This window comes from Ranitomeya variabilis, chromosome 3 (assembly GCF_051348905.1).
Source record: "Ranitomeya variabilis isolate aRanVar5 chromosome 3, aRanVar5.hap1, whole genome shotgun sequence".
NCBI lineage: Eukaryota > Metazoa > Chordata > Amphibia > Anura > Dendrobatidae > Ranitomeya > Ranitomeya variabilis.
In genome coordinates this window covers 140,625,682-140,651,876 of record NC_135234.1, presented here as the reverse complement: position 1 = coordinate 140,651,876, position 26,195 = coordinate 140,625,682, and the positions used below count along the sequence as shown (strand labels likewise).

Here is a 26,195-nt window from a genome sequence, read left to right as displayed (position 1 = left end):
CTCATTGGACGCGTGTACCCATCCATATTGGATGTTTTTGCTGCACTGTTTACTTTGCTTGAATTTTGGAGAAGGGAAGTGTGTGCATCCAATATGTAAACCTCAGGAACATTTTCTTGAAGTTCCTTTATTTCTGTAGTCTTTATTGACAGGGTAGAAGGTCATGTGTCTTTTATAGTTATTGAAATAAATATGTTGTTGTCTTTAGGGTAATTTTTTGAGTGGGTGTAAAAAAATAAAAGGAGTACCGTAACACTCACCTCACAGATGTCCTGCTGCTCCCTTTCCAATGCTTCCTGATCCTACTTTATGCTTCAACGGTTCAGAGATATGTAACCACTGCACCTAATCTCTGGCTGTAGCAAATTTGTCTTGATGGAGCAGTTCATCCGTTCCCTGTATTATTGTCTGCTGCTGCTTTTGTTTAGCTACGTCCTTCTTATACACAGTTGCTCAAAATTATACACAGTATTCTATGGCCTGACCAATGACTTGTCTAGAGGCAACACAACAGTATCTTCTGATCAGATGCACCTATCCTTTTGCCTCTCATGATTTCATTTGCCTAGGCAGCAGCTGCCTTGCATAGGTCACTGAAGTTGAGTTTACTGTTTGCCATCATGACAAAGCATTTTAAAATAGAATTTGTTTAGAAACTTGATTTAAATATCCTGATAATACATTCATCTTAAAACTTGCAGCCATAAAGTGCTTTAAATATCCCCAATGTGCCATTGTTTATTCACCAACATTATCATTTTCAATGGTATTAAATATTTAAGGATCAAAACCCTGAAACTTCAGTTTATAGGTACAAAATTTAAACATGCACATAAATTAGTAGATCAGATTTTTGTAAAATATGAAGAGTAATGAACTAATCAATCTTTCTTTTTTTTTACAAAGAACCTGTACAAAGACCCTGTACAGTACAGTAAACAGATACTAAATATGTATACTGCAAAGTATTTGGAAGTAGGAGAGGAAAGCCACTTGCAATGAAATCAACAAACCAAACAAGTAATGCAGCAGATGTAATTTTTATTGGGAGGATTATTAGCAGCCAGTGTACAAATTATAGTAAATTATGATCATATATAATTATAATAACAAACTTGGGTTCCAATATAAGCCTCCAAAAAATGGTTTTCCCATTTATTTTGTGTTTTTTTTGGGCACTCCAGTTTTTCAGAAAAAGTGAAAACTTTTTGGGGGCTTTTGGTCTTCCATAAAATTGTACTCCCCAAAAAATTGCTTTAACACCGGCTAGAGAAAACAATTAAAAACTCAGTTTATTGAAAATTCAAACAAAACAAAACAATGAATAAAATAGTCAGATACAACACTACAAGTACAGAACACTAGGTTGGTACACTGGGAAATAAAGAAGTGAATGGCCCTGGTAAAAACCTCACATGCAAGAAAATATTGCTGTATAAATGTGCAAAAAATAAGTAAATAGGTGCAAATATTACTAGTGGTTAATTATCATATTGTATACAGTACAGACCAAAAGTTTGGACACACCTTCTCATTTAAAGATTTTTCTGTTTTTCATGAATATGAAAATTGTACATTCACACTGAACGTATCAAAACTATGAATTAGCACATGTGGAATTATAAACTTAACAAAAAAGTGTGAAACAACAGAAATTATGTCTTATATTCTAGGTTCTCCAAAGAAGCCACCTTTTGCTTTGATGACTTCTTTGCACACTCTTGGTATTCTCTTGATGAGCTTCAAGAGGTAGTCACCGGGAATGGTTTTCAATTTACAGGTGTGCCCTGTCAGGTTTAATAAGTGGGATTTCATGCCTTATAAATGTTGTAGGGACCATCAGTTGTGTTGTGCAGAAGTCTGGTGGATACACAGCTGATAGTCCTACTGATTAGACCATTAGAATTTGTATTATGGGAAGAAAAAAGCAGCTAAGTAAAGAAAAGCGAGTGGCCATCATTACTTTAAGAAATGAAGGTCAGTCAGTCTGAAAAATTGGGCAAACTTTGAAAGTGTCCCCAAGTGCAGAGGCAAAAACCATCAAGTGCTACAAAGAAACTGGCTCACATGAGGACCACCTCAGGAAAGGAAGACCAAGAGTCACCTCTGCTTCTGAGGATAAGTTTATCCGAGTCACCAGCCTCACAAATCGCAGGTTAACAGCAGCTCAGATTAGACACCAGGTCAATGCCACACAGAGCTCTAGCAGCAGACACATCTCTACAACAACTGTTAAGAGGAGACTTTGTGCAGCAGGCCTTCATGGTAAAATAGCTGCTAGGAAACCACTGCTAAGGACAGGCAACAAGCAGAAGAGACTTGTTTGGGCTAAAAAACACAAGGAATGGACATTAGACCAGTGGAAATCTGTGCTTTGGTCTGATGAGTCCAAATTTGAGATCTTTGGTTCCAACCACCGTGTCTTTGTGTGACACAGAAAAGCTGAACGGATGGACACTACATGCCTGGTTCCCACTGTGAAGTATTGAGGAGGTGTGATGGTGTGGGGGTGCTTTGCTGGTGACACTGTTGGGGATTTATTCAAAATTGAAGGCATACTGAACCAGCATGGCTACCACAGCATCTTGCAGCGGCATGCTATTCCATCCGGTTTGCATTTAGTTGGACCATCATTTATTTTTCAACAGGACAATGACCCCAAGCACACCTCCAGGCTGTGTAAGGGCTATTTGACCAAGAAGTAGAGTGATGGGGTGCTACGCCAGATGACTTGGCCTCCAGACCTGAACCCAATCGAGATGGTTTGGGGTGAGCTGGACCGCAGAGTGAAGGCAAAAGGGCCAACAAGTGCTAAGCATCTCTGAGAACTCCTTCAAGATTGTTGGAAGACCATTCCCGGTGACTACCTGTTGAAGCTCACCAAGAGAATGCCAAGAGAATGCAAAGCAGTCATCAAAGCAAAAGGTGGCTACTTTGAAGAACCTAGCATATAAGACATAATTTCAGTTGTTTCACACTTTTTTGTTAAGTATATAATTCCACATGTGTTAATTCATAGTTTTGATGCCTTCAGTGTGAATGTACAATTTTCATAGTCATGAAAATACAGAAAAATCTTTAAATGAGAAGGTGTGTCCAAACTTTTGGTCTGTACTGTATTTGCACGTAGATATTTTGAGTATAGACACTAAATAAGTCTAAGTTACACAACATAGTGGCAATCATAGTAAGAAACTAGAGGTCTCAAATTCCAGGTAATAACATAAATCGTATTGCACTATGCCCTGTAGTGTAGCAACATAGTTGTGGATATATACATAGTATATCAAGGGTATAGGATAGTGCAATGCAGTCAGAAGCCCATTATGTAATATCAGGACTGAGAGGTATAATTGCCTTAGGACAATATACTGGGACCCACCACACCCGACACTTGGAAAAATGCCTTCCATAACATTGGTCATAGGTTATGCCTATATTTTCAAATTCAAAAAAGGAAAAAAAAAAAAAACACCCAACGTGTATGGGTTACATTTTCTTCACTGTTTCCATGTTGTTAGAAAACATTGTAACTTGAACCAGGGTTGTTTCTATTGGAGATCATACCATCAACCAATCGCTATATTTTAAAACACTTGTACACATTGGCTAAAATTATAAGTTAATTGCAATGTTGCTTTACCCACTGTGACTAAAAATATGAACTGTGCACTTTTTACTTGTATTATGCAAAAAAATACAATTAAAATAAACCGCACACTGCCAAGTTTTGATTTGAGGACATATTATAAATGAAAGTGACGTAAATAAAATGAAAAAAATAAGTATATACTGTATATACAAAATATATTAGTGCAAGTTTTTATAAGTGTGAAGTTGCAAATATAAATATTACTAATAGTGATGAGCGAACGTGCTCGCCACTACTCGGTACTTGCCTGAGTCTCACTGTGCTCGGTGTACTCAGCGAGCACTGAGCATTTCCGGGATTATTCGGCAGGAGCTCGGGTTTCCTTTTAATTTTGTCGCTTTTTAGAGTGCCAATCAACATGCAGGGATTGTCTGCCATGCACTGTAATGCCGCAGCCATCTTTGTTGTGGTATTACAGTAATTGGCTGGCTGCACAGTGTCATCAGGTCTATAAGAGACCTGACGACGCCCTGCTCGCCGCTTTCTGCTCCGGACTCAGCTATTGTAGGGAGAGCTGCGGCTGAGGTAGGGTCAGATTCTTACTTTTATTAGTTAGTGTGGGTCTGCTAGTGTTTAATCCACAATTCCTGATAAACCAACAGTCCTTTTTAGGGTTAATTTGGGGGTACATAGATTGCAGCGCTACGTAGGCAGGGGAGTCTATGTGCATCTATCCACATCAGTGCAAGGCATGCAGGCACTGTATGTGAGTATACAGATCTCACTGCATACATCAAAAGGCTCCATTACTGTCTGCTGTTGCGTGTTTTTCTACATTAATTTGCTTGGTCACACTGCAGACTACAGCCAGGTCATTTCAATACAAGAGCATGAAAATGTAACAATTATAAATTTATACATCAGATGTAAGTTCACAGAAATTATTATTTTTTTTATTTTTTGTTATATTTGTTATATTTATTTTTATAAATAATTATAAATTTTATTGTTATATTTGTTTTATTTTTTTGCTATAGTATTTTTTGGAGTGTCTAACAATATTATTGGACACCATTTTGCTGACCAAAAAATCTGTAGATGTACCAAAAATATTTAGTTACAGTTCTTATATTTATCACTGTGATTTGTACGCCTGTCATGATTCTCAATGGCGAGAGAACATAGCCCAGCATATATGAGAACTAGCTCTTGGAAGATGGAAACTATACTGACCATGAACTAAACCTGCCGCACAACTAGAAGTGGCCGGGTAGCATGCCTACGTTTTTTATCCCTAGATGCCCAGCGCCAGCCGGAGAACTACCTAATCCTAGCAGAGGAAAAGACAGTCCTGGCTCACCTCTAGAGAAATTTTCCCAAAAGGCAGACAGAGGCCCCCACATATATTGGCGGTGATTTTAGATGAAATGACAAACGTAGTATGAAAATAGGTTTAGCAAAATCGAGGTCCGCTTACTAGATAGCATGAAGACAGAAAGGGCACTTTCATGGTCAGCAGAAAACCCTATCAAAACACCATCCAGAAATTACTTTAAGACTCTAGCATTAACTCATAACACCAGAGTGGCAATTTCCGCTCACAAGAGCTTTCCAGACACAGTAACGAAACAGCAGCTGTGAACAGGAACAAAATGCAAAAACACACAAGGACAAAAGTCCAACTTAGCTAGGAGTTGTCTAGTAGCAGGAACATGCACAGAAGGCTTCTGATTACATTGTTGACCGGCATGAAACTGACAGAGGAGCAAGGTTATATAGCGACTCCCACATCCTGATAGGAGCAGGTGAACAGAGGGGATGATGCACACAAGTACAATTCCACAAGTGGCCACCGGGGGAGCCCAGAATCCAATTTCACAACAGTACCCCCCCCTCAAGGAGGGGGCACCGAACCCTCACCAGAACCACCAGGGCGATCAGGATGAGCCCTATGAAAGGCACGGACAAGATCGGAGGCATGAACATCAGAGGCAGTGACCCAAGAATTATCCTCCTGACCGTATCCCTTCCATTTGACCAGATACTGGAGTTTCCGTCTGGAAACACGAGAGTCTAAGATCTTTTCCACAACGTACTCCAACTCACCCTCAACCAACACCGGAGCTGGAGGCTCAACGGAAGGCACAGCCGGTACCTCATACCTGCGCAACAATGACCGATGAAAAACATTATGAATCGAAAAGGATGCAGGGAGGTCCAAACGGAAGGACACAGGGTTAAGAATCTCCAATATCTTGTACGGGCCGATGAACCGAGGCTTAAACTTAGGAGAAGAAACCCTCATAGGGACAAAACGAGAAGACAACCACACCAAGTCCCCAACACAAAGCCGAGGACTAGGGTTGAGCGACTTTCATTTTTTTAAGATCGAGTAGGGTTTTGGGAAACCCGATTTTGTCCAGAGTCGAGTCGAGTGCAGTCGGCCGATTATCGCTAAAAGTCGGGGATCGACCGAAACACGAAACCCAATGCAAGTCAATGGGGAAGCATAGTCGGCAGTGAGTGGAGGCCAGGAAAACACCTACAGTGCCCATTTTAATGCCAAAAACATCCATTCTTGTTTCTGAAGCTTGCCAATCTTAATTAACTGTATAATAATAGTTGGGCATAGGGAATTGGGGGAAAGTTGTGGGGGGAGTAGGGCTGGCTCAAGTTTTTCGTGGGCCCAGGAAATGCGGACTACGTCACGGCGGTGTTGCAGGGAAAGGTAAGTATTTAAAAGTTGCAAGTGCTGTGATCCTGAGCAAGCAGGGGGGGGGCCCACTCGTTCGCATTGCCACTGGCACAGGGCCCCTCAAAGTACGGCGGTGTGTTTGCATGGCGGGGGCGCCTCCCACCAGCAGCGACACTTTTGCGTACTCTGAGGGGCCCTGTGCCAGTGACGTCGCCAACGAGTATGCCCCCCCACCTGATGAAGGAACCTGCACTTTCATCTGCACCTTCCTCTTTGTCCCTGTGTAAGGTGGTATAACATGCGGGAAGGGGAACCTTACTTTCAGCAGGGACAGATTCTGGCTGTGTAGAGTACAAGGGGAATGTAGTGGTCTAGGTCAATGTACCAGCAGACTCATTTAGCAGTGGCTGGGCAATGGGCAGGATGAGGAGGAAACAGATATAGGGCCAAAGAATAAAGTAGGCTACATGCAGTTCAAAATTGGTAACAGGACTAAACAGGCGGCATTGCTTTGTTCAGTGGAGTAGCAAACCCAAGAGCAGCAGACACTGTTTCAAGGGCCTAACCACACTAGTAGGCCAAATGCAGTTTAATATCTGATAGTATAGGGCGAAAGCCAGAATGTGGAAGCTCAGCTTTGTTCAGTTGAGGACAACACCAGGGAGGGGCAGACACCTTTAGTAGGCCGGAAAAGCCTATTGCATTTTTTAAAATGGTAATTTGGAGCAGAAGGTTGAAGCTCAGCTTTATTTAGTTGAGGGCAACACCAGGCAGGGGCAGAAGCCGTTAGTAGGCCCTAACCACCATTTTTTTTTTTAAAACCACATAATGAGAGCCGGAAGGTTGAAGCTCAGCTTTATTTAGTTGAGGACAACACCAGGGAGGGGCAGAAGCCGTTAGTAGGCCCTAACCACCATTTTTTTTTTTAAAACCACATAATGAGAGCCGGAAGGTTGAAGCTCAGCTTTATTTAGTTGAGGACAACACCAGGGAGGGGCACACAGACAGACACCTTTTGTAGGCCTGAAAAGCCTATTGCATTTTTCAAAATGGTAATTTGGAGCAGAAGGTTGAAGCTCAGCTTTATTTAGTTGAGGGCAACACCAGGGAGGGGCAGAAGCCGTTAGTAGGCCCTAACCACCATTTTTTTTTTTAAAACCACATAATGAGAGCCGGAAGGTTGAAGCTCAGCTTTATTTAGTTGAGGACAACACCAGGGAGGGGCAGAAGCCGTTAGTAGGCCCTAACCACCATTTTTTTTTTTAAAACCACATAATGAGAGCCGGAAGGTTGAAGCTCAGCTTTATTTAGTTGAGGACAACACCAGGGAGGGGCACACAGACAGACACCTTTAGTAGGCCTGAAAAGCCTATTGCATTTTTCAAAATGGTAATTTGGAGCAGAAGGTTGAAGCTCAGCTTTATTTAGTTGAGGGCAACACCAGGGAGGGGCAGAAGCCGTTAGTAGGCCCTAACCACCATTTTTTTTTTTAAAACCACATAATGAGAGCCGGAAGGTTGAAGCTCAGCTTTATTTAGTTGAGGACAACACCAGGGAGGGGCAGAAGCCGTTAGTAGGCCCTAACCACCATTTTTTTTTTTAAAACCACATAATGAGAGCCGGAAGGTTGAAGCTCAGCTTTATTTAGTTGAGGACAACACCAGGGAGGGGCAGAAGCCGTTAGTAGGCCCTAACCACCATTTTTTTTTTTAAAACCACATAATGAGAGCCGGAAGGTTGAAGCTCAGCTTTATTTAGTTGAGGACAACACCAGGGAGGGGCACACAGACAGACACCTTTTGTAGGCCTGAAAAGCCTATTGCATTTTTCAAAATGGTAATTTGGAGCAGAAGGTTGAAGCTCAGCTTTATTTAGTTGAGGGCAACACCAGGGAGGGGCAGAAGCCGTTAGTAGGCCCTAACCACCATTTTTTTTTTTAAAACCACATAATGAGAGCCGGAAGGTTGAAGCTCAGCTTTATTTAGTTGAGGACAACACCAGGGAGGGGCACACAGACAGACACCTTTAGTAGGCCTGAAAAGCCTATTGCATTTTTCAAAATGGTAATTTGGAGCAGAAGGTTGAAGCTCAGCTTTATTTAGTTGAGGGCAACACCAGGGAGGGGCAGAAGCCGTTAGTAGGCCCTAACCACCATTTTTTTTTTTAAAACCACATAATGAGAGCCGGAAGGTTGAAGCTCAGCTTTATTTAGTTGAGGACAACACCAGGGAGGGGCAGAAGCCGTTAGTAGGCCCTAACCACCATTTTTTTTTTTAAAACCACATAATGAGAGCCGGAAGGTTGAAGCTCAGCTTTATTTAGTTGAGGACAACACCAGGGAGGGGCAGAAGCCGTTAGTAGGCCCTAACCACCATTTTTTTTTTTAAAACCACATAATGAGAGCCGGAAGGTTGAAGCTCAGCTTTATTTAGTTGAGGACAACACCAGGGAGGGGCACACAGACAGACACCTTTTGTAGGCCTGAAAAGCCTATTGCATTTTTCAAAATGGTAATTTGGAGCAGAAGGTTGAAGCTCAGCTTTATTTAGTTGAGGGCAACACCAGGGAGGGGCAGAAGCCGTTAGTAGGCCCTAACCACCATTTTTTTTTTTAAAACCACATAATGAGAGCCGGAAGGTTGAAGCTCAGCTTTATTTAGTTGAGGACAACACCAGGGAGGGGCAGAAGCCGTTAGTAGGCCCTAACCACCATTTTTTTTTTAAAAACCACATAATGAGAGCCGGAAGGTTGAAGCTCAGCTTTATTTAGTTGAGGACAACACCAGGGAGGGGCACACAGACAGACACCTTTAGTAGGCCTGAAAAGCCTATTGCATTTTTCAAAATGGTAATTTGGAGCAGAAGGTTGAAGCTCAGCTTTATTTAGTTGAGGGCAACACCAGGGAGGGGCAGAAGCCGTTAGTAGGCCCTAACCACCATTTTTTTTTTTAAAACCACATAATGAGAGCCGGAAGGTTGAAGCTCAGCTTTATTTAGTTGAGGACAACACCAGGGAGGGGCACACAGACAGACACCTTTAGTAGGCCTGAAAAGCCTATTGCATTTTTCAAAATGGTAATTTGGAGCAGAAGGTTGAAGCTCAGCTTTATTTAGTTGAGGGCAACACCAGGGAGGGGCAGAAGCCGTTAGTAGGCCCTAACCACCATTTTTTTTTTTAAAACCACATAATGAGAGCCGGAAGGTTGAAGCTCAGCTTTATTTAGTTGAGGACAACACCAGGGAGGGGCAGAAGCCGTTAGTAGGCCCTAACCACCATTTTTTTTTTTTAAAACCACTTAATGAGAGCCGGAAGGTTGAAGCTCAGCTTTATTTAGTTGAGGACAACACCAGGGAGGGGCAGAAGCCGTTAGTAGGCCCTAACCACCATTTCTTTTTTTAAAACCACATAATGAGAGCCGGAAGGTTGAAGCTCAGCTTTATTTAGTTGAGGACAACACCAGGGAGGGGCACACAGACAGACACCTTTAGTAGGCCGGAAAAGCCTATTGCATTTTTCAAAATGGTAATTTGGAGCAGAAGGTTGAAGCTCAGCTTTATTTAGTTGAGGGCAACACCAGGGAGGGGCAGAAGCCGTTAGTAGGCCCTAACCACCATTTTTTTTTTTTAAAACCACTTAATGAGAGCCGGAAGGTTGAAGCTCAGCTTTATTTAGTTGAGGACAACACCAGGCAGGGGCACACAGACAGACACCTTTAGTAGGCCTGAAAAGCCTATTGCATTTTTCAAAATGGTAATTTGGAGCAGAAGGTTGAAGCTCAGCTTTATTTAGTTGAGGGCAACACCAGGGAGGGGCAGAAGCCGTTAGTAGGCCCTAACCAAAGTTGAAGGCCAAATGCAGTTTAATTTCTGATACTATAGGCCGAAAGCCAGAAGGTGGAAGTTCCGATTTAGACAGTGGAGGACAATTTGAATTAGGGACTGCAGACAGACTTAGTAGGCTGTCCCCTGTGGACCATGCATCCACCACATTAACCCATTGCGCCGTAATGGACACGTAATCTTCCGTGGCCATGCCTACAGGTCCATGCGTCTGTTGTCAGGTGCACCTTTGTACTCACAGATTGCCAGAGTGCATGGACAATGCGGTCTTCTACATGCTGGTGGAGGGTTGGGATGGCTTTTCTCGCAAAAGAAGTGTCGACTGGTTAGCTTGTAGCGTGGTACAGCGTAGTCCATCATGGCCTTATTAATAGTAAATAAAATATATAACTAGGCTCTATGAACTTTTAAATAGGTTCCAGGGGTACACGGGCAGCATTGGTGTGGTCAGTGGAGGAGTATTGCAAGTAGGGGCTGCAGACAGGCTATCAAAGGCCTAAAATAACAAACAGTAGGCAGTCATGGCAGTTTTACATCGGTTACATGGATACACAGGCAGGCACTCCAGGCAGCATTGTGGTCAGTGGAGGAGTATTGCAAGTAGGGGCCGCAGACAGGCTATCAAAGGCCTAAAATAACAAACAATAGGCTCATGGCAGTTTTACAGCGGTTACATGGATACACGGGCAGGCAGCTTGGTGGTCAGTGGAGGAGTATTTAAAGTAGGGACCGCAGACAGGCTATCAAAGGCCTAAAATAACAAACAATAGGCTCATGGCAGTTTTACAGCGGTTACATGGATACACGGGCAGGCAGCTTGGTGGTCAGTGGAGGAGTATTTAAAGTAGGGACCGCAGACAGGCTTCAAAGGCCTAACATAAGAAAATGGGCTGGCTGTAGGCACTTTATAATTGGTTCCAGGGGTACACGGGCAGCAGTGGTCTGGTCAGTGGAGGAGTATTTAAAGTAGGGACCGCAGACAGGCTTCAAAGGCCTAACATAAGAAAATGGGCTGGCTGTAGGCACTTTATAATTGGTTCCAGGGGTACACGGGCAGCAGTGGTCTGGTCAGTGGAGGAGTATTTAAAGTAGGGACCGCAGACAGGCTATCAAAGGCCTAACATAACAAACAATAGGCTCATGGCAGTTTCACAGCGGTTACATGGATACACGGGCAGGCAGCTTGGTGGTCAGTGGAGGAGTATTTAAAGTAGGGACCGCAGACAGGCTATCAAAGGCCTAAAATAACAAACAATAGGCTCATGGCAGTTTTACAGCGGTTACATGGATACACGGGCAGGCAGCTTGGTGGTCAGTGGAGGAGTATTGCAAGTAGGGGCCGCAGACAGGCTATCAAAGGCCTAAAATAACAAACAATAGGCTCATGGCAGTTTTACAGCGGTTACATGGATACACGGGCAGGCAGCTTGGTGGTCAGTGGAGGAGTATTTAAAGTAGGGACCGCAGACAGGCTATCAAAGGCCTAAAATAACAAACAATAGGCTCATGGCAGTTTTACAGCGGTTACATGGATACACGGGCAGGCAGCTTGGTGGTCAGTGGAGGAGTATTTAAAGTAGGGACCGCAGACAGGCTTCAAAGGCCTAACATAAGAAAATGGGCTGGCTGTAGGCACTTTATAATTGGTTCCAGGGGTACACGGGCAGCAGTGGTCTGGTCAGTGGAGGAGTATTTAAAGTAGGGACCGCAGACAGGCTATCAAAGGCCTAACATAACAAACAATAGGCTCATGGCAGTTTCACAGCGGTTACATGGATACACGGGCAGGCAGCTTGGTGGTGGTGAGTGGAGGAGTATTTAAAGTAGGGACCGCAGACAGGCTTCAAAGGCCTAACATAAGAAAATGGGCTGGCTGTAGGCACTTTATAATTGGTTCCAGGGGTACACGGGCAGCAGTGGTCTGGTCAGTGGAGGAGTATTTAAAGTAGGGACCGCAGACAGGCTATCAAAGGCCTAACATAACAAACAATAGGCTCATGGCAGTTTCACAGCGGTTACATGGATACATGGGCAGGCAGCTTGGTGGTCAGTGGAGGAGTATTTAAAGTAGGGACCGCAGACAGGCTATCAAAGGCCTAAAATAACAAACAATAGGCTCATGGCAGTTTTACAGCGGTTACATGGATACACGGGCAGGCAGCTTGGTGGTCAGTGGAGGAGTATTGCAAGTAGGGGCCGCAGACAGGCTATCAAAGGCCTAAAATAACAAACAATAGGCTCATGGCAGTTTTACAGCGGTTACATGGATACACGGGCAGGCAGCTTGGTGGTCAGTGGAGGAGTATTTAAAGTAGGGACCGCAGACAGGCTATCAAAGGCCTAAAATAACAAACAATAGGCTCATGGCAGTTTTACAGCGGTTACATGGATACACGGGCAGGCAGCTTGGTGGTCAGTGGAGGAGTATTTAAAGTAGGGACCGCAGACAGGCTTCAAAGGCCTAACATAAGAAAATGGGCTGGCTGTAGGCACTTTATAATTGGTTCCAGGGGTACACGGGCAGCAGTGGTCTGGTCAGTGGAGGAGTATTTAAAGTAGGGACCGCAGACAGGCTATCAAAGGCCTAACATAACAAACAATAGGCTCATGGCAGTTTCACAGCGGTTACATGGATACACGGGCAGGCAGCTTGGTGGTGGTGAGTGGAGGAGTATTTAAAGTAGGGACCGCAGACAGGCTTCAAAGGCCTAACATAAGAAAATGGGCTGGCTGTAGGCACTTTATAATTGGTTCCAGGGGTACACGGGCAGCAGTGGTCTGGTCAGTGGAGGAGTATTTAAAGTAGGGACCGCAGACAGGCTTCAAAGGCCTAACATAAGAAAATGGGCTGGCTGTAGGCACTTTATAATTGGTTCCAGGGGTACACGGGCAGCAGTGGTCTGGTCAGTGGAGGAGTATTTAAAGTAGGGACCGCAGACAGGCTATCAAAGGCCTAACATAACAAACAATAGGCTCATGGCAGTTTCACAGCGGTTACATGGATACACGGGCAGGCAGCTTGGTGGTGGTGAGTGGAGGAGTATTTAAAGTAGGGACCGCAGACAGGCTTCAAAGGCCTAACATAAGAAAATGGGCTGGCTGTAGGCACTTTATAATTGGTTCCAGGGGTACACGGGCAGCAGTGGTCTGGTCAGTGGAGGAGTATTTAAAGTAGGGACCGCAGACAGGCTTCAAAGGCCAAACATAAGAAAATGGGCTGGCTGTAGGCACTTTATAATTGGTTCCAGGGGTACACGGGCAGCAGTGGTCTGGTCAGTGGAGGAGTATTTAAAGTAGGGACCGCAGACAGGCTATCAAAGGCCTAACATAACAAACAATAGGCTCATGGCAGTTTCACAGCGGTTACATGGATACACGGGCAGGCAGCTTGGTGGTCAGTGGAGGAGTATTTAAAGTAGGGACCGCAGACAGGCTATCAAAGGCCTAAAATAACAAACAATAGGCTCATGGCAGTTTTACAGCGGTTACATGGATACACGGGCAGGCAGCTTGGTGGTCAGTGGAGGAGTATTGCAAGTAGGGGCCGCAGACAGGCTATCAAAGGCCTAAAATAACAAACAATAGGCTCATGGCAGTTTTACAGCGGTTACATGGATACACAGGCAGCTTGGTGGTGAGTGGAGGAGTAGTGCAAGGAGTGTCTGTCCCAGTACTCCCAAAATATAAATAGATGTTAATGTCTCGCAAAACAACCAAAACAAAAAAAAAAGGTGGCATACTTAGGTACAGGGGTGGGCTCATCTACTGAGTTTCTGACATAGTAATTTGGCAGTAACTATTTAATGGTGCCAATATAGGACACAGACACAGACTACTTTAAGTTGCATCATAGATGTCTACAAATTTGTATTGTCAGTGCCAGACATTGAATGATGTCAGCGAATAGACTAAAGATTGGTGGAGCTGTGCGACATAATTTTGCACGTGGTAGAGCACATTTTGAGCTGGGGTAGGGGGGAACTCTCTTGAGGCCGGCGGGACCGCCCCAGGGCCCCTCATGTTACAACGGTGTGTCTGACGTTGGGTGCGCACCACCACCGCCAGAGACACTACATTGTACTATGAGGGACCCAGTAGCAATGCCGTCAACCAAAAGCGAGCACACCCACCTCTTCAGACAAACAGCAGTCTCACGGGTGCTTGCGCCAAGTCGCGATACCACGGCCCCGTGTGGGGAGTTTTGCCATTTAGGGAGGTGTAAACATGTCGTATGCTGTACAATCAGCTGCAGCAAATTAGACATTAGAAAAGTAATTCACAGGCAAGAGCTTTTCATAGGAAAGCTAGGTGTCGGCCGGGCAAGGTGGGGCAAAAGATTTCGAAATCCAGTTGTGGTTCATTTTAATGAATGTTAGATCGTCAACATTTTGGGTAGCCAGACGAGTCCTTTTTTCGGTTAATATTGAACCTGCAGCACTGAATACTCTTTCTGATAGGACACTTGCTGCCGGGCAAGCAAGCTCCTGCAATGCATATTCTGCCAATTCTGGCCAGGTGTCTAATTTGGAGGCCCAGTAATCAAATGGGAATGACGGTTGAGGGAGAACATCGATAAGGGATGAAAAATAGTTAGTAACCATACTGGACAAATGTTGTCTCCTGTCACTTTCAATTGATGCAGCAGTACCTGTCCTGTCTGCGGTCATAGCAAAATCACTCCACAACCTGGTCAGAAAACCCCTCTGTCCAACGCCACTTCTGATGTGTGCACCCCTAACACTCCTAGTCTGCTGCCCCCTGGAGCTCGTGTGAGAACGATCACGTGCGCTGTGTGCTGGGAATGCCTGAAGCAAACGGTCAACAAGAGTTGATTGTTTGGTTGCTAATATTAGTTCCAAGTTCTCATGTGGCATAATATTTTGCAATTTGCCTTTATAGCGTGGATCAAGGAGGCAGGCCAACCAGTAATCGTCATCGTTCATCATTTTCGTAATGCGTGTGTCCCTTTTTAGGATACGTAAGGCATAATCCGCCATGTGGGCCAAAGTTCCAGTTGTCAAATCTCCGGTTGTGATTGGTTGAGGGGCAGTTGCAGGCAAATCTACGTCACTTGTGTCCCTCAAAAAACCAGAACCCGGCCGTGACACGCAACCAAATTCCTGTGCCCCCGGGAAAGGTTCGGCATTAAAAATATACTCATCCCCATCATCCTCCTCGTCCTCCACCTCCTCTTCGCCCGCTACCTCGTCCTGTACACTGCCCTGACCAGACAATGGCTGACTGTCATCAAGGCTTTCCTCTTCCTCTGGTGCAGACGCCTGCTCCTTTATGTGCGTCAAACTTTGCATCAGCAGACGCATTAGGGGGATGCTCATGCTTATTACGGCGTTGTCTGCACTAACCAGCCGTGTGCATTCCTCAAAGCACTGAAGGACTTGACACATGTCTTGTATCTTAGACCACTGCACACCTGACAACTCCATGTCTGCCATCCTACTGCCTGCCCGTGTATCCTCCCACAAATAAATAACAGCACGCCTCTGTTCGCACAGTCTCTGAAGCATGTGCAGTGTTGAGTTCCACCTTGTTGCAACGTCTATGATTAGGCGATGCTGGGGAAGGTTCAAAGACCGCTGATAGGTCTGCATACGGCTGGCGTGTACAGGCGAACGTCGGATATGTGAGCAAAGTGCACGCACTTTGAGGAGCAGGTCGGAGAACCCAGGATAAGTTTTCAATAAGCACTGCACCACCAGGTTTAAGGTGTGAGCCAGGCAAGGAATGTGTTTCAGTTGGGAAAGGGAGATGGCAGCCATGAAATTCCTTCCGTTATCACTCACTACCTTGCCTGCCTCAAGATCTACTGTGCCCAGCCACGACTGCGTTTCTTGTTGCAAGAACTCGGACAGAACTTCCGCGGTGTGTCTATTGTCGCCCAAGCACTTCATAGCCAATACAGCCTGCTGACGCTTGGCAGTAGCTGGCCCATAATGGGACAACTGGTGTGCAACAGTGTCATCTGCCGATGGAGTGGTTGGCAGACTGCGTTCTGTGGAAGAGCTGTAGCTTCTGCAGGAGGACGAGGAGGAGGAGGAGGAGGGGGTGCGAACGCCTACAGCCAACTGTTTCCTAGACCGTGGGCTAGGCACAACTGTCCCTAAATTGATGTCGCCTGTGGACCCTGCATCCACCACATTCACCCAGTGTGCCGTGATGGACACATAATGTCCCTGGCCATGCCTACTGGTCCATGCATCTGTAGTCAGGTGCACCTTTGTACTCACAGATTGCCTGAGTGCATGGACGATGCGCTGTTTAACATGCTGGTGCAGGGCTGGGATGGCTTTTCTGGAAAAAAAGTGTCGACTGGGTAGCTCGTATCGTGGTTCAGCGTACTCCATCAGGGCTTTGAAAGCTTCGCTTTCAACTAACCGGTAGGGCATCATCTCTAACGAGATTAGTCTAGCTATGTGGGCGTTAAAACCCTGTGTACGCGGATGCGAGGATAAGTACTTCCTTTTTCTAACCAGAGTCTCATGTAGGGTGAGCTGGACTGGAGAGCTGGAGATCGTGGAACTTTCGGGTGTGCCGGTGTACATGGCAGACTGAGAGACGGTTGGAGACGGTATTGTTTCCGCCGGTGCCCTAGATGCAATATTTCCTCCTACAAAACTGGTGATTCCCTGACCCTGACTGCTTTTGGCTGGCAAAGAAACCTGCACAGATACTGCCGGTGGTGCGGAAAATGGTGGCCTTACAGTGACGGAAGGGATGTTGCGTTGCTGACTAGCTTCATTGGCCGAGGGTGCTACAACCTTGAGGGACGTTTGGTAGTTAGTCCAGGCTTGAAAATGCATGGTGGTTAAGTGTCTATGCATGCAACTAGTATTTAGACTTTTCAGATTCTGACCTCTGCTTAAGCTAGTTGAACATTTTTGACAGATGACTTTGCGCTGATCAGTTGGATGTTGTTTAAAAAAATGCCAGACTGCACTCTTCCTAGACTCGGATCCCTTTTCAGGGATTGCAGACTGAGCTTTAACCGGATGGCAACGCTGTGCTCCAACAGGTTTTGGCTTTGACACGCGTTTTGGTCCAGATACGGGCCCGGCAGATGGAACCTGTTGCGATGTTGATGCCTGCTGCGGCCCCTCCTCCACCTCCGCTTCTGAACTACTGCCGCCTGCACCCTGTTCCCCCAATGGCTGCCAATCGGGGTCAATAACTGGGTCATCTATTACCTCCTCTTCGAGCTCGTGTGCAACTTCGTCTGTGTCACTGTGTCGGTCGGTGGTATAGCGTTCGTGGCGGGGCAACATAGTCTCATCAGGGTCTGATTGTGGATCTGTACCCTGAGAGGGCAATGTGGTGGTCTGAGTCAAAGGAGCAGCATAGTACTCTGGCTGTGGCTGTGCATCAGTGCACTCCATGTCAGAATATACTTGTAATGGGCATGGCCTGTTAAATGTTTCACTTTCTAAGCCAGGGACGGTATGTGTAAAGAGCTCCATGGAGTGACCCGTTGTGTCGCCTGCTGCATCCTTCTCTCTTGTTGTAGTTTTTGCTGAGGAGGACAAGGAAGCGACTTGTCCCTGACTGTGAACATCCACAAGCGACGCGCTGCTTTTACATTTACCAGTTTCGGAAGAGGAGGCAAAAGAGCTAGAGGCTGAGTCTGCAATGTAAGCCAAAACTTGCTGTTGCTGCTCCGCCTTTAAAAGCGGTTTTCCTACTCCCAGAAAAGAGAGCGTTCGAGGCCTTGTGTAGCCTGACGACGAAACTGGCTCCACAGCTCCAGACTTAGGTGGAATATTTTTATCCCCACGACCACCTGATGCTCCACTACCACTACCATCATTACCAGCTGACAATGAACGCCCACGACGACCTCTTGCACCAGACTTCCTCATTGTTTTAAAATCTTAACCAAAGTAACTTTATTTGTTGCTGTCAAACAACTTACACGGTGAGCTATAACTTCAGTATGATTTCAATATCCCTTAACAGGTTGGTGAGACCACAAGGAAAATCAGGCACAATGTTACACACTCTGTTTTCTGTGGCACAAAATCACAGAGATGACACACACGCAGGACTGTCACTCAAGCACTAATGTCAATATTAATCTCCCACCTAATTTATTTATTTTTTTTTCTCAGGGAGACTTTAGAAACCAAATAATATTAAAAAAAAAAAAAAAAAAAGGCTTTCTATGGCCCACAATTAGAGAGAGAGAGAGGTGGCACAACCAGGAGTCAAGACTGGCGCACAAGCTGAAAGGGCAATATTACTCTCCCACTGTTTTTTATGTTTTTTTTGTTTTTTTCAGGGAGACTTTAGAAACCAAATAATATTAAAAAAAACAAAAAAAAAAAAGGCTTTCTATGGCCCACTGAATGAGAGGGAGAGAGGTGGCACACCCAGGAGTCAAGACTGGCACACAAGCTGAAAGGGCAATATTACTCTCCCACTGTTTTTTTAGGTTTTTTTTTTTTTTCAGGGAGACTTTAGAAACCAAATAATATTAAAAAAAAAAAAAAAAAAAAAAAAATAGGCTTGCTATAGCCCACTGAATGAGAGATAGCACACACAGCAGTGGCACACAAGCCCTGACTGAGGCCAATATTTTTCTCCCACTGATTGATGTAGTGTTTTTGTGTTGAGGTAGAATTTAGAACACAAATCACGGAAAAAATAAATAGGCTTTCTATGGCCCACTGAATGAAAGGGAGAGAGGTGGCACACCCAGGAGTCAAGACTGGCACACAAGCTGAAAGGGCAATATTACTCTCCCACTGTTTTTTTATGTATTTTTTGTTTTTTCAGGGAGACTTTAGAAACCCAATAATATTTTAAAAAAAAAATAAATAGGCTTTCTATGGCCCACTGAATGAGAGGGAGAGAGGTGGCACACCCAGGAGTCAAGACTGGCACACAAGCTGAAAGGGCAATATTATTCTCCCACTGTTTTTTTAGGTTTTTTTTTTTTTTTTCAGGGAGAATTAGAAACCAAATAATATTAAAAAAAAAAAATAAATAGGCTTTCTATGGCCCACTGAATGAGAGGGAGAGAGGTGGCACACCCAGGAGTCAAGACTGGCACACAAGCTGAAAGGGCAATATTACTCTCCCACTGTTTTTTTATGTATTTTTTGTTTTTTAAGGGAGACTTTAGAAACCCAATAATATTTAAAAAAATAAATAAATAGGCTTTCTATGGCCCACTGAATGAGAGGGAGAGAGGTGGCACACCCAGGAGTCAAGACTGGCACACAAGCTGAAAGGGCAATATTACTCTCCCACTGTTTTTTTAGGTTTTTTTTTTTTTTCAGGGAGACTTTAGAAACCAAATAATATTAAAAAAAAAAAAAAAAAAAAAAAATAGGCTTGCTATAGCCCACTGAATGAGAGATAGCACACACAGCAGTGGCACACAAGCCCTGACTGAGGCCAATATTTTTCTCCCACTGATTGATGTAGTGTTTTTGTGTTGAGGTAGAATTTAGAACACAAATCACGGAAAAAATAAATAGGCTTTCTATGGCCCACTGAATGAAAGGGAGAGAGGTGGCACACCCAGGAGTCAAGACTGGCACACAAGCTGAAAGGGCAATATTACTCTCCCACTGTTTTTTTATGTATTTTTTGTTTTTTCAGGGAGACTTTAGAAACCCAATAATATTTAAAAAAAAAAATAAATAGGCTTTCTATGGCCCACTGAATGAGAGGGAGAGAGGTGGCACACCCAGGAGTCAAGACTGGCACACAAGCTGAAAGGGCAATATTACTCTCCCACTGTTTTTTTAGGTTTTTTTTTTTTTTCAGGGAGACTTTAGAAACCAAATAATATTAAAAAAAAAAAAAAAAAATAGGCTTGCTATAGCCCACTGAATGAGAGATAGCACACACAGCAGTGGCACACAAGCCCTGACTGAGGCCAATATTTTTCTCCCACTGATTGATGTAGTGTTTTTGTGTTGAGGTAGATTTTAGAACACAAATCACGGAAAAAATAAATAGGCTTTCTATGGCCCACTCAGTGAGAGATGGCACACACAGGGATGGCACTGTAGCAGAAATGCCAATCTTAATCTCCCACAAAAAAAAAACAAAAAAAAAAAAAAAACTGTCCTACAATTACTATCTCCCTGCAGTAATGTAAGCCAGGTATGGCAGGCAGCAATAGGAGTGGACTGATGCACAAATTAAATAAAAAGTGTGGACAAACAAAAAAGATAGCTGTGCAGAAAGGAAGGAACAAGAGGATATGTGCTTTGAAAAAAGCAGTTGGTTTCCACAGTGGCGTACACACAGCAATACAGCTATCACGGAGCCTTCTAGGGCAGCCCAATGAGCTACAGCGCTGAGGGGAAAAAAAAAAAAAAATAGCTTCCACAGTCCCTGCACACCGAAGGTGGTGTTGGACAGTGGAAATCGCTGCAGCACAAGCGGTTTGGTGGTTAGTGGACCCTGCCTAACGCTCTCCCTGCTTCTGACGAAGCGGCAGCAACCTGTCCCTAAGCTCAGATCAGCAGCAGTAAGATGGCGGTCGGCGGGAACGCCCCTTTATAGCCCCTGTGACGCCGCAGACAGCAAGCCAATCACTGCAATGCCCTTCTCTAAGATGGTGGGGACCAGGATCTATGTCATCACGCTGCCCACACTCTGCGTTCACCTTCATTGGCTGAGAAATGGCGCTTTTCGCGTCATTGAAACGCGACTTTGGCGCGAAAGTCGCGTACCGCATGGCCGACAAGCACAGGGGTCGGATCGGGTTTCATGAGACGCCGACTTAGCCAAAAGTCGGCGACTTTTGAAAATGATCGACTCGTTTCGCTCAACCCTACCGAGGACCAACACGACGACGGCGGTTGGCAAAAAGCTGAGTCTTCTCCTGGGACAACTTCAAATTGTCCACCACCTGCCCCCAAATCTGATGCAACCTCTCCACCACAGCATCCACTCCAGGACAATCCGAAGATTCCACTTGACCGGAGGAAAATCGAGGATGAAACCCCGAATTACAGAAAAACGGGGACACCAAGGTGGCAGAGCTGGCCCGATTATTGAGGGCGAACTCCGCCAAAGGCAAAAAAGCAACCCAATCATCCTGATCCGCAGACACAAAACACCTCAAATATGTCTCCAAGGTCTGATTAGTCCGCTCGGTCTGGCCATTAGTCTGAGGATGGAAAGCAGACGAAAAAGACAAATCTATGCCCATCCTAGCACAGAATGCCCGCCAAAATCTAGACACGAATTGGGTCCCTCTGTCAGAAACGATATTCTCCGGAATACCATGCAAACGAACAACATTTTGAAAAAACAGAGGAACCAACTCGGAAGAAGAAGGCAACTTAGGCAAGGGAACCAGATGGACCATCTTAGAGAAACGGTCACACACCACCCAGATGACAGACATCTTCTGAGAAACAGGCAGATCCGAAATAAAATCCATCGAGATGTGCGTCCAAGGCCTCTTCGGGATAGGCAAGGGTAACAACAATCCACTAGCCCGAGAACAACAAGGCTTGGCCCGAGCACAAACGTCACAAGACTGCACAAAGCCTCGCACATCTCGTGACAGGGAAGGCCACCAGAAGGACCTTGCCACCAAATCCCTGGTACCAAAGATTCCAGGATGACCTGCCAACGCAGAAGAATGAACCTCAGAGATGACTCTACTGGTCCAATCATCAGGAACAAACAGTCTACCAGGTGGGCAACGATCAGGTCTATCCGCCTGAAACTCCTGCAAGGCCCGCCGCAGGTCTGGAGAAACGGCAGACAATATCACTCCATCTTTAAGGATACCTGTGGGCTCAGAATTACCAGGGGAGTCAGGCTCAAAACTCCTAGAAAGGGCATCCGCCTTAACATTCTTAGAACCCGGTAGGTAAGACACCACAAAATTAAACCGAGAGAAAAACAACGACCAGCGCGCCTGTCTAGGATTCAGGCGCCTGGCAGACTCAAGGTAAATTAAATTTTTGTGGTCAGTCAATACCACCACCTGATGTCTGGCCCCCTCAAGCCAGTGACGCCACTCCTCAAAAGCCCACTTCATGGCCAAAAGCTCCAGATTCCCAATATCATAATTCCGCTCGGCGGGCGAAAATTTACGGGAAAAAAAGGCACAAGGTCTCATCACGGAGCAGTCGGAACTTCTCTGCGACAACACCGCCCCAGCTCCGATTTCAGAAGCGTCGACCTCAACCTGAAAAGGAAGAGCAACATCAGGCTGACGCAACACTGGGGCGGAAGAAAAGCGGCGCTTGAGCTCCCGAAAGGCCTCCACAGCATCAGGGGACCAATCAGCAACATCAGCACCCTTCTTAGTCAAATCAGTCAATGGTTTTACAACATCAGAAAAACCAGCAATAAATCGACGATAAAAGTTAGCAAAGCCCAAAAATTTCTGAAGACTCTTAAGAGAAGAGGGTTGCATCCAATCACCAATAGCCTGAACCTTGACAGGATCCATCTCGATGGAAGAGGGGGAAAAAATGTATCCCAAGAAGGAAATCTTTTGAACCCCAAAAACACACTTAGAACCCTTCACACACAAGGAATTAGACCGCAAAACCTGAAAAACCCTCCTGACCTGCTGGACATGAGAGTCCCAGTCATCCGAAAAAATCAGAATATCATCCAGATACACAATCATAAATTTATCCAAATAATCGCGGAAAATGTCATGCATAAAGGACTGGAAGACTGAAGGGGCATTTGAAAGACCAAAAGGCATCACCAAATACTCAAAATGGCCCTCGGGTGTATTAAATGCGGTTTTCCACTCATCCCCCTGCTTGATTCGCACCAAATTATACGCCCCACGGAGATCAATCTTAGAGAACCACTTGGCCCCCTTTATAAGAGCAAACAAATCAGTAAGCAGTGGTAACGGATATTGATATTTAACCGTGATTTTATTCAAAAGTCGATAATCAATACACGGCCTCAAAGAGCCGTCTTTCTTAGACACAAAGAAAAAACCGGCTCCTAAGGGAGATGACGAAGGACGAATATGTCCCTTTTCCAAGGACTCCTTTATATATTCTCGCATAGCCGCGTGTTCAGGCACAGACAGATTAAATAAACGACCCTTAGGGTATTTACTACCCGGGATCAAGTCTATGGCACAATCGCACTCCCGGTGCGGAGGTAGTGAACCAACCTTGGGTTCTTCAAAAACGTCACGAAAGTCAGACAAGAATTCAGGAATCTCAGAGGGAATAGATGATGAAATGGAAACCAAAGGTACGTCCCCATGAGTTCCTTTACATCCCCAGCTTAACACAGACATAGCTCTCCAGTCGAGGACTGGGTTATGAGATTGCAGCCATGGCAATCCCAGCACCAAAACATCATGTAGATTATACAGCACCAGAAAGCGAATAACCTCCTGGTGATCCGGATTAACACGCATAGTCACTTGTGTCCAGTATTGTGGTTTATTACTAGCCAATGGGGTGGAGTCAATCCCTTTCAGAGGTATCGGAGCCTCCAATGGCTCCAAATCATACCCACAGCGTTTGGCAAAGGACCAATCCATAAGACTCAAAGCAGCGCCAGAGTCGACATAGGCGTCCGCGGTAATAGATGACAAAGAACAAATCAGGGTCACAGATAGAATAAACTTAGACTGTAAAGTGCTAATTGAAACAGACTTGTCAGGCTTCTTAGTACGCTTAAAGCATGCTGATATAACATGAGTTGAATCACCACAATAGAAGCACAACCCATTTTTTCGTCTAAAATTCTGCCGCTCGCTTCTGGACAGAATTCTATCACATTGCATATTTTCTGGCGTTTTCTCAGTAGACACCGCCAAATGGTGCACAGGTTTGCGCTCCCGCAGACGCCTATCGATCTGAATAGCCATCGTCATGGACTCATTCAGACTCGCAGGCACAGGGAACCCCACCATAACATCCTTAATGGCATCAGAGAGACCTTCTCTGAAAATCGCCGCCAGGGCACACTCATTCCACTGAGTAAGCACAGACCATTTGCGGAATTTTTGGCAGTATATTTCAGCTTCATCTTGCCCCTGAGACAAGGACATCAAGGCCTTTTCCGCCTGAAGCTCTAAATGAGGTTCCTCATAAAGCAACCCCAAGGCCAGAAAAAACGCATCCACATTGAGCAACGCAGGATCCCCTGGTGCCAATGCAAAAGCCCAGTCCTGAGGGTCGCCCCGGAGCAAGGAAATTACAATCCTGACCTGCTGTGCAGGGTCTCCGGCAGAGCGAGACTTCAGGGACAAAAACAATTTGCAATTATTTTTAAAATTTTGAAAGTGAGATCTATTCCCCGAGAAGAATTCAGGCAAAGGAATTCTAGGCTCAGACATAGGTGCATGAACAACAAAATCTTGCAAATTTTGTACCTTTGTGGCGAGATTATTCAAACCTGTAGCTACACTCTGAAGATCCATTTGAAACAGGTGAACACAGAGCCATTCAAGGATTAGAAGGAGAGGAAGAGAGGAAGGCTGCAGTATAGGCAGACTAGCAAGTGATTCAATTAAGAGCACACTCAGAACTAGAGGGGGAAAAAAAAAAAAAAAAAAAATTGTAGCAGACTTCTTTTTTCTCTCCTTTCTCAGCCAGTAATTTAACCCCTTTTTTGGGCCGGTCAAACTGTCATGATTCTCAATGGCGAGAGAACATAGCCCAGCATATATGAGAACTAGCTCTTGGAAGATGGAAACTATACTGACCATGAACTAAACCTGCCGCACAACTAGAAGTGGCCGGGTAGCATGCCTACGTTTTTTATCCCTAGATGCCCAGCGCCAGCCGGAGAACTACCTAATCCTAGCAGAGGAAAAGACAGTCCTGGCTCACCTCTAGAGAAATTTTCCCAAAAGGCAGACAGAGGCCCCCACATATATTGGCGGTGATTTTAGATGAAATGACAAACGTAGTATGAAAATAGGTTTAGCAAAATCGAGGTCCGCTTACTAGATAGCATGAAGACAGAAAGGGCACTTTCATGGTCAGCAGAAAACCCTATCAAAACACCATCCAGAAATTACTTTAAGACTCTAGCATTAACTCATAACACCAGAGTGGCAATTTCCGCTCACAAGAGCTTTCCAGACACAGTAACGAAACAGCAGCTGTGAACAGGAACAAAATGCAAAAACACACAAGGACAAAAGTCCAACTTAGCTAGGAGTTGTCTAGTAGCAGGAACATGCACAGAAGGCTTCTGATTACATTGTTGACCGGCATGAAACTGACAGAGGAGCAAGGTTATATAGCGACTCCCACATCCTGATAGGAGCAGGTGAACAGAGGGGATGATGCACACAAGTACAATTCCACAAGTGGCCACCGGGGGAGCCCAGAATCCAATTTCACAACATACGCCACACGCATCGCATATCATTGCACAAAATATTTAACACTTTTAGTACCCCAATTTTATTTTTTAGTGTCATAGCCTACTTATTGACCCAATTGTGGTGGGACAAAAAAATCAAGGCCAGATTTAGATCAATCTATTATCTCCGTCAGATGCCTGGTCTACCTGTGGTCTCCAAATCCTTGCTTTTCAGGCATACATTACAGTTTTTTGTCTGCTACCCTTGTTTTATACAGTATTTTGTGGTTAAAAAAATTCAGGCCACATATTGAAACAGTCTGTTATCTCAGTCAGACACCTGGTCTATCTGTGGTCTCCAAATCCTTGCTTTTCAGGCCTACATTCCAGTTTTTGGTCTGCTACCCTTGGTCTTTGCAGTATTTTGTTGTTAAAAAAATACAGGCCACATATTTAGTGTTGAGCGATATCGTCCGATACTTGAAAGTATCGGTATCGGAAAGTATCGGCCGATACCGGCAAAGTATCGGATCTAATCCGATACCGATACCCGATACCAATACAAGTCAATGGGACTGAAGTATCGGACGGTATCCCTGATGGTTCCCAGGGTCTGAAGGAGAGGAAACTCTCCTTCAGGCCCTGGGATCCATATTACTGTGTAAAATAAAGAATTAAAATAAAAAATATTGCTATACTCACCTCTCCGACGCAGCCTGCACCTTACCGAGGGAACCGGCAGCCTTCTTTGCTTAAAATGCGCGCGTTTACTGCC

General features: G+C 45.0%; 1 long non-coding RNA gene across 1 annotated transcript in view; it reads right to left on the bottom strand.

The window, feature by feature from the left end:
• Positions 1-1,024: 1,024 nt before the first annotated feature.
• Positions 1,025-26,195, bottom strand: part of LOC143818013 (uncharacterized) — a 41,809-nt gene continuing 16,638 nt past the window's right edge. The window contains exon 3 of the long non-coding RNA XR_013224259.1: positions 1,025-1,266. This is a non-coding gene — a long non-coding RNA (uncharacterized LOC143818013). The remainder of the gene's footprint in view (positions 1,267-26,195) is intronic.